Below are 8868 nucleotides of genomic sequence, written 5' to 3'. Positions count from 1 at the left end.
ACTTCCATCCAACTCATGGCTTAATTCCACTGTGACAGTGGTAGGGTTTGCCATAATTTAGCCTCAGATCCCTCTGCTCTGATTTGGGTAGTAACCCCATTTTCAGGTTTTGGGTATGTGCTGAAGGACATGGAATCCCAGAGGAGCTGTCAGGCTTGTCTCAAGTTGCAGCCCTTAGTTTCTCCAGGTGTTGGATGTCTTGTGGGAGCAAGGAGGAGAGGTGGACAGCAAATTGCCTGACTGGAATACCAGCAGGGCACCCTTGCTGGCGCCTTACAATTGGCAAGATGTCCAGGAAGAAGAAGCTGGGCTGTGCAGTGCATGTCAGCAGTCAGCAAGGACTGAGGTGAGGACTGGGAACTGCAAATGTTTTCAGTAAGCTGTTGGAATGATCTGCAGGCCAAGGATTCTCCATCAGAGGATGGCGGGAATGTTTCTGGAAAACAAACAAATGCGAGACTGTCGCAATCTGTTCGCACCAAGACAAAAACAAAACAAAAAAGCGTGAAATAAATTTTCTCATACCCACAGGGCTTTAACAAGGCTGGAGGCAGAAATGCCAAATAAGGGCTAATATGCTGATGAAAACAAGAGCTTCGTTTTGATGTGCCCTCCACAAAGGGCTGTCTCTGGACCCAAAAGCTGCTGATGAAGGGGTAGATGGGGGACACCAAGTAGAGAAGGGTAAAAGTGCTCCTTTGGTTGCTAGCAAGGTTTGGTAAAGCAGAGCAGCAGTGCTATGACCAGATGGAAGGGTGTCCGTGTCACTTTGCAAGGATGATGTCATGACGGCTCTGTTTAAAAAATGCTTTGATGTTACTCCTGGTGATAGGATGGGCTTATTCTCAAGGAGAGTTTCACTGCTTGCTGCGGAGGGGCCAAACTTTTGTAGAGGTTTTGTAGGGCTTCAGTATTCAAAGTGCTATCATATTCTGTTCCTCATTCAAATGAAAAACAAAGTCCAAAATTTCCTGGGAAATCACATTCTGAAAAATAATGTCAGATCGAATGCAGAGAGCTACTGCAATAACACTTGAAATCTTTTTTACATTGCAATGTTAAACCTTTTGGATAATGCAGAGATGAGCCTGAAGTGATGGGTTTTTCATAAGCAAAAAAATGCAACTGTTGCAAAATCAGAATGGAGCCCAATGGCATTATCGAAATGTATTGTGCCTTTCTCATAGTGAAAATTCATTGTTAGTGGCTTTCATCTTTGACAGAATTGCATTTTTCTGAAGGAAAAATATTCCACTGGGAAATTCCAGTGCTAATATGGGTGTCAGTAGCAGGCTGCCTATTTTTTTATTTTTATTTTTATTCTCGAAGAATTCCCACTGTGGTTCTGAAGTCGGTGGATATTTCTTCTGAAAATAGGGCTCTGGAGAGAGATATTTTTCACACCAAATCCCCCCTCCCCCAAGTGGCAGTAGGATCTAGCTCTGTGGATTCATTATGTACTGTTAAGCAGCTGCCACATTTCACTCCGGCAACAGTTGTACTTCATTTATGAGCGAAATGATTCATATGTGAATATGGCAAAACTGCTGCAGCTCGTGGTGAATTTGCACTGAGGAGCAGCTCGTGGGTGAGGATTGGGTAAAAACAGATGCTGAAGTAGGACTTTGTTACTTGCCTGATAGTTTTTACAGTCATAAAAGTTTATGTTTTAGAAGGGCAGGTCCTGCCAGAAACAGGAGTGCATAAACACAGAGCAAAGGAGCTTGTTTATGACTAAAATTAATCACAGCTTCCCTGCATCTTGTGTAAGAGAAGCAAATAAATGGTAACACTTGACCTATATACCAAGTTATGAATGAGGAAATGAAATGGATTGATAGTGTTCTTACATTAGTCCCATAATGCAAAAACAGCGGGATGCCCAATCACTGCAGCAAATGTGACAATGACTGAAGGATGATTCCTCTGTTACACAAAACCTATTTGTGTTCACTACCCTGGAAAATTTCCCAGCCTGTTTCTTTTATTTACCATGGTGTAAATTAGGAGTCTTTCTGCTAAAAAGAGTGTGATCTTCACAGGGCTAAGAGCAGCAGAAGTAAAAAATTAAGGCATATGTCTGAAATGTTGCAAAAGATAACAATGTTAATACTTCAGTGCAGAAGCTCCGTGGGTGGAGTGAGGAGAGTTCCCTTCTTAAGGCCAAGGCTTCCACTAGTATTGGGACAAAATTATGCAGTTCCTCCCCAGACAGCCTTGAAGATGATAAAAAACTCACTGCTTCGGAATTGCCACTGGCTACTGTGCTGGTTTTAACTGGGCTAGAGTTGATTTCCTTTACAGTGTCTGGTATAGGGCTGTAGTTTGGATTTGTGCTGAAAACAGTGTTGATAAAAGAGAGATGTTTTTGCTATTGTTTAGCAGAATTTGCACACAGTCAAGGCCTTTTCTACTCCTCACCCCACCCCAGCAGTGAGCAGGCTGGGGGTGCACAAGGAGCTGGGAGGGGACACAGCCAGGACAGCTGACCCCCACTGACCAAGGGGACATTCCACACCACAGGGCATCACGTTCAGCATATAAAGCTGGGGATAGAAGGAGGAAGGGGGGGATGTTTGGAGCTGCTGTTTTCCCCAGTAACTGCTATGTGTGATGGAGCCTTTCTTTCCAGGCTGAACACCTGCCTGCCCATGGGAAGCAAGGAGTTAATTCCTTGTTTTGCCTTCCTTGTGCACATGGCTTTTGCTTTACCTTTTGAGATGTCTTGTCCTCAACCCATGAGTTTCTTCACTTTCACTCTTCCAATTGTCTTCCTGATCTGGTGGTGGAGGGAGTGAGTGAGCTGCCAGCTGCGGTTAGACCATGACAGCCATGCAGAGCAACAGTCTACCCTCAGGAAAGCCAGGCAAAGAGGAGATATATGTGTTTAGTTTAAAATCTATTTCAAAAGAACCCCTGTGTTGTGCAATTTTTTGGGTGTATTTTCATCCCAGGGTAGAGGGGAGTAAGATTCACTAAATTCCAAAAATCTGTGATGCCAAAAATCTGTGGTGCCAGCTGAGACCTCACAAGCCGTGCTGGCTTCACATAAAACCTGGGTTCAACAGCACTTGTTGGTATTTGCTCTCTGGTGCCAGTACCCACGAGGAGAGGAAGCTGTTGGTCCTAAGCAAAGGGGCCCTCCTTTATTTGGGCTTTACCAGCCCTAGTGTGGTAACTTAACAGTGTAGAAGCAGCTTTGATTTTTCAGTGATCCTTCTGCTGAGGAGTAGATTAAACTGCACATCTACCCTTAGACAGATTAATGTCCTTGCTCTGCAAAAGCAAACTTCAAGTCAGGGGAATTGTTGGCACCTGCCACAATCTCACAGGGTACCACTGGAAGAAAACACCCCTGCTCTCTCCATGCACAGCCCTGTGCTTTTTACTCAAATCCTTCTTTCTTATTTTTTTTTCTTGCAGGTTTCCACAGACACTTAGGATAGCAAGTAATCCCAAGGCTCATTACTGCACATAAATCCCTCAGCCTTCTGTGTTTGCTTCTCTGGAGCCACCGCAAAAATGGACACATCAATACAGCCTTCTGCAGGAAAGCTGGCAATCTCAAAATGGGCTCATGCTGCAATAGCTGAAATCTCCTGCCAGGTTGGTGATGGGGCTTTCTAATCAACTTTGCAATGAATATTTCTTAAGTCATGTTAATCCACCATTTAAGCAGAGATATCAGTTCCAGACAATGAATCACCATACCTGGAGGGGAATATACCTGCCGTTTCCCCAGAGAGGAGGCGATTAACAGCCCGCGTGCTGTCAGATGAGCCAGCAGCTATGGCATTTATCACCTCACAGCTCCTTTCCTGCAATGAAGGAAATCTTTGCTCCCTGCTTCTATGCAATCAGCTTTTATTTATGTAGTGGTTATGGAAAACAGCTCTTAAAGGAAAACTGCACCTGTTTTGCCCTCTGAGGCAGATTTTGCTCTAATTTACATGGATGCATTTCCTGTTAAGAGTCTGCTAAATGTTGGGCTCTCATGAGGAAATGAATGCCCTTAAATATGAGCAGGCAGAGTGCAGTACACAGCTTTAGGCCCACAGAACTATAGTAAACATTGATGAAGAAGATGAACTGTCTTTTTCATGAGCACTTTTATGTTCTTATCTCCCATAGCTCCTAGGAACCAGCTGCTATGTGAATTGTTAACATCCCAGCTCAAAGAGACTGCAGTCCAAACAGAAAGCCTTGTTCTGGAGAAATTCCTGAGCACAGGTGATTGTATGATTGCTTTGGGTAAGTGAAGAACTATGGATTGGTAATTTTTTCTCTTAATCCCCAAGGTAAACTTCATGAACATTCACTGCAGGGTAACTTTCCTTTTCATGAACAAGCTGTGGTAGCTTGAAAAAGAGAGGGTAATTTCTTGGGTCTTTGAGTCCCACTCCAGCTCAATGCAGGCTGACTTCTGAGTTAGGTGATGTTGCTGATGTCCTTATCCATGTGAATATCTCCAAGGGCAGAGATACTCCCGGCTCTCTGGGCATCTGAGCCACTCTGAAGATCTTTTTTGTCTCCAACCATGTGTAATTTTCCTTGCTGCTCCTTGTGCCTGTTGTCTCTACCCATCTGCTGTGCAGCTTCAAGAACAGCCTGTCTCCACCTTCTCTGTAACTTTTTGGATAGTTGGAGGCTGCAGTTAGGTGTCCCTCCTGGGTGAACAAACAAACTCTTTCACCCTCTTCTCTCACACCGTGTGCTCCAGCCCCCTGACCATCCTGGTGTGTCTGTGCTGGACTTGCTGCACTTTCAGTGCCCCTCTTAGGCTGGGCAGCCCCAAACTGGGTACAGTACTGCAGATATCATCTCAAAAGTACTGTGCAAAGGGGAAGGGTGCCCTGCCTTGACCCACTGTGCTGCAACTCGTGCAGCCCAGGGTGCTGGTGGTTTGCTTTATTGCAAGGTTGCATCGTTGTCTCTTGTTCAGGTGGCTGCGTGCCAGGACTTTTACTCAAACACGTGTTTGCAGGCTGCAGGAATACACTTAGGATTCCTGCCAGGGAATGTGTCCCTGAGAATGTGCTGCCCACATTCCCTTGAATTTTGGGCCTTTTTAGGCTATCTCAGTTTGGTCTCCCAAAAATAAACATTTCCATATTTTTGCTAGATACTCTTTAATTATTTGGTTTGGGGCTTTAGGATAATGGAGGTCAGTCCCCTCCTAAATATAAGTCCTACTTCCTCAGGCAGTCCTGGAGGAAATGAGCTGCCCAAGTGAACTGATGTGGAATTTAAGTAAGAGCCCAGTGTAAATGCTAAGAGGCATTGGCCTAAAAATATCTGCTGCTTTTACTGCTGCAGAAAGAATGACATGCACCTCTGATAACTTGTCTTGTGGTGAGTCCTGCCAGGCTGTGCCTGGATCCAGAGTGATTACTGCACTTCCTGGTGCTTTGAGGAGGAAAACAGATGAGAGGTGCAAATAAACCTGCTTTCCTCTAAGAATAGCTGCAGCTGAAGCCACTGCTGGCCACAGGATGCTGTCCACAAACGTAGCTCGATAGAGAACTCATTGTGCATGGCTAATAGAAGTGTGTGTGTGTGTGTTACCTATCTCTGTATATATATTTTCAAGATACGATGAAGTCTGTATGAAACTATTACACCCAAGCCAGAACGGTCGTTGAACATCAGCTTGGTTACGTTTACTTAAGGCGTGGCAAAAGCTCCCCTATAAAGGAGAGCAGGGGCAGTGCCAGCCCGTGTGTCTCCGCTGGTGCTGGCTGGAGTTACGCCGGAGGCACTGCAGGTAAAACATCCCTTTGCTGTTTTATTTAGCACAAGATGAAGCAGGTAAAATACAAGTAATAGGGCTGGAAAAGCACCACAGACACATGGAGAGGGATTGCCTTGGAGAGACAGGATAAATTAGAGTCCCTATCCTTAATGTTACCTGGAGGGAAAGAAAAGACAAATTTGCCATCCTAGAAAGAGCCTCCTTTGTAAAACGGTAAGTTGTCAGAAGTAATTGGATCAAGTGGGAGTAGAGCTTCTAAGATGAGGAGGATGCTATAGTTACTGTAGGCTGCTGTTAAATGAGGTAGAAAAAAGGTATCTGGAACTGTCCTATGCTGTGTATGCAAAACGAGAAGAAAATTGACTTAATAAATAGCCAGAAGGGAGTACTTCACAGGCTGTTTGGAGCAGAAGGTCGTGCAAGATGCCACTGGGAAAGTAATCTCCTGCAGGGTTGCCAGAGTGCCTGGCTTTGGCTTTGATTTTCTGTGGTACTCGAGGCTTTCACACATGGTGTGTAAAAGGAGCTGCCGTCCGTCTGGGGTTTGGGATGCCCGCGTTCTGGTCCTTGCACTGCCTCCTCAGCTTGCTGTCTCTGCAGAAGGCTGCTGGCTCTCTCTCTCTTTTTTTTTTTTTTCTCTGAATGCAAGGAGAGATAATAAACTCACACTTTCCTTCACTATAAGATAATTCTGGAACTGAGTTCCCGAAGTTTTTACAATGCTTCAAGTACATGAATGACAGGATCCTAGAGGAAAGAGTGCTGGCATTACTGTAGCATGTATTGTCTACTATGTGGAGATGAAATGTAGCTTAATAATTTGGAGTGTTTGAGAGGAAACAGGGGAAGAAGGGCTGTTGGCTTTTTGGCTTTTCTGGTACTCTTTGTTGTGTTTGAGAAAATGAGTTGATCTTTTTAAAGTACAGAAACTCAGCTAAGCCAACATGGAATGGAAATGTTTTGAGAAAATCAGTGGAGAGGAGAAGGTTCAGCTATGAAGTACACATGGTTTCTAATTGCCTATTTCTACTTTCTACTCAGTGAAAAATACCAAAGCCATTGAAGGAAATGATGTCTGTACTGTGACATAAATCTTTATGCGACGTGTAATTAGCTGTCAGTAGGATTTGCCACCATTGAGTACCTGATTATAGTAGTGGTTTGACATCTTTCCTGAATGAGAGCTGGAGGGAGACAGGGCACACCTTCAGTGCTGCCTTTTAAGCTGTTCAGTGCAGAGAATGGTGGTTGCTTGGGGTTCCCCCATTAATTTCTGCAGGAGTCACCAACCTTTTTGCCCTGCTATGCTCAGAGACTCTGCTTTCCTTCCCATCCCTTCGAACTGTATCACTTGATCTCTTTTTATCCTTCTCTCTGTAGCTTTTCCACTGCTTACCTTCTCTCCCTCCTTCTTTGCTGTTTGTGCCTTTCTCAAGGACAGACAGCAAGGATGTCCCTCTGCCGAGAAGGAAGAGGAACCAAAAAAGAGCAGCAGATGCCAAGTTGGGTGTGATTCCCTTCTCCATTTCAGATAAGTAAGTGTGTTGAAGGAGATCCCAGGACTAAGTAAATGTTTGTTTAGCCCCTCCTGAATGTTTACCCCTTCTGAATAATCATTTCTTTCCTTAGTTGAGTGGCAGTCTCTTTGCTTTTCTTTGGAGTTTGACAATATGTGTGAACCAGCTTTTGTGAGTGTTTGAAATCCCTCCCTCTCTCCTTGCATCTTGTGGCAGGGAGCAGTCCAAGGGCAACATCTCCGATATCCATTCCATTATAACTCTGTCCCTTGAAAGTCTTTCTGGCTCTTGGGGTAAGTAACAGTGAGAAGCTCACCAAGGAAGCAAGGCAATATTCAGCTTTAACAGCTTTTGTGATCTTTGCTGTTGCTGACAGACCCATGAGAGCCACGGGGAAGAGCTGTGGCCAGGATTCAGGACACTGCTAGCCAGGTCCTGACCCCAGGGACTGCCTGCACAGGGGCATGGGTGGGTATAGAACTCATGTGTCTGTGCTGATGAAGACATTCCTGCAAGGGAAAAGTAGTTAACTGTATTATTTTCCTCAGTCTGGTTGCTAATTTAATCCCAGTATGTTAAACAACGTAATTAAACACACACACACACACATGCTAAAAACTCTTGTTCTCTGTCAGAAGAGAGGGAATGCGTGTCAGACCCAGCCTTCAAGCTCTGTTAATTTTAATTTGAGTTTTGGAATTAGTAATCAGTTTTGCTGGAACACTGTTTCAAGAAATAGATCTTAGCATGCATGGAGCCTGGGCACAGTTTCAAATGAGTATTTGTTAGGAAGCCATTCCCTTGTCGTGTTATGGTACATTACATGAGATTTATTTCCATTGTATTAAAAAATGCAAACCCAAGGGGAATGCTCTCTCTCCTTGTTGGCCGAGGGTGGTTTCGGATTTTTTTGTGGGGCTTTTAATTAAAACAATGAGATGCAAAACCACGTATTTGTTTAGGCTGTTGTTACCATGCCAGGAGGCTAAGTGAAAGGTGATGAGACTAAGTAAAAAGGGTGTAGGGAGGGGGAGTGGGGGGCTGTATCACACCTTCATTGTGGCTGAGCTGTATTTTTGACATGTGGGAAGAATTCACAGTACAAACCTGCGGCTTTGCTCTTACTGGAGCCATCTGCTCTATTTGTGCAGCACCAGGGACATCTCAGATCTACAGATAAGTTTGTTTGGTAGAAAAGAGCCCTTTCATCTACTAAAAAATTAAACAAAAAAGAAAAAAATCAAACAAGCAAACAACACCAACCAACCAAAAGAGCTATGGCATCCGGTTGCTGGAAAGTGAAACTGGGTGACTTCTGGTTAGAAATTAGCACAGCAAAGTTAATTAACTGTAGGTGAGGCTTGCCCAGGGCATGTGGTGGATTTTCCAGTGCTAATTTATGAGAAGGTACATCTTAAGTGGAAGCCAGGAGCTAGGGGCAGGAATCCTTGGATCAGGTGTGGTGGCATCCATAATGCAAGATGCCAGAGGAGGACCACAGGGATTCATGCCTTTAAAATTCAACTAATACAGGGCTTCACCATGGGCTTCTCTTTTCATAAGAAAAGAGGCAAAAGGGGAAATATGGCTCAGGATAGT

At 44.4% G+C, this 8868-nt stretch overlaps 1 protein-coding gene across 2 annotated transcripts in view; it reads left to right on the top strand.

Moving 5' to 3' along the window:
- Positions 1-5685: 5685 nt before the first annotated feature.
- CAPN13 (calpain 13) overlaps positions 5686-8868 on the top strand; it is a 49741-nt gene continuing 46558 nt past the window's right edge. The window contains exon 1 of one of the 2 annotated variants that reach the window (XM_032103248.1): positions 5686-5764. The gene's annotated coding sequence lies outside the window, so the exon portion shown is untranslated. Of the gene's footprint in view, positions 5765-6090; positions 7288-8868 lie in introns of those variants that run through there. The other variant, XM_032103247.1, reaches the window with a different exon arrangement.

This window comes from Corvus moneduloides, chromosome 3 (assembly GCF_009650955.1).
Source record: "Corvus moneduloides isolate bCorMon1 chromosome 3, bCorMon1.pri, whole genome shotgun sequence".
NCBI lineage: Eukaryota > Metazoa > Chordata > Aves > Passeriformes > Corvidae > Corvus > Corvus moneduloides.
Note: the sequence above shows the minus strand (reverse complement) of the source record. Positions and strands in the feature narration are given on the sequence as shown.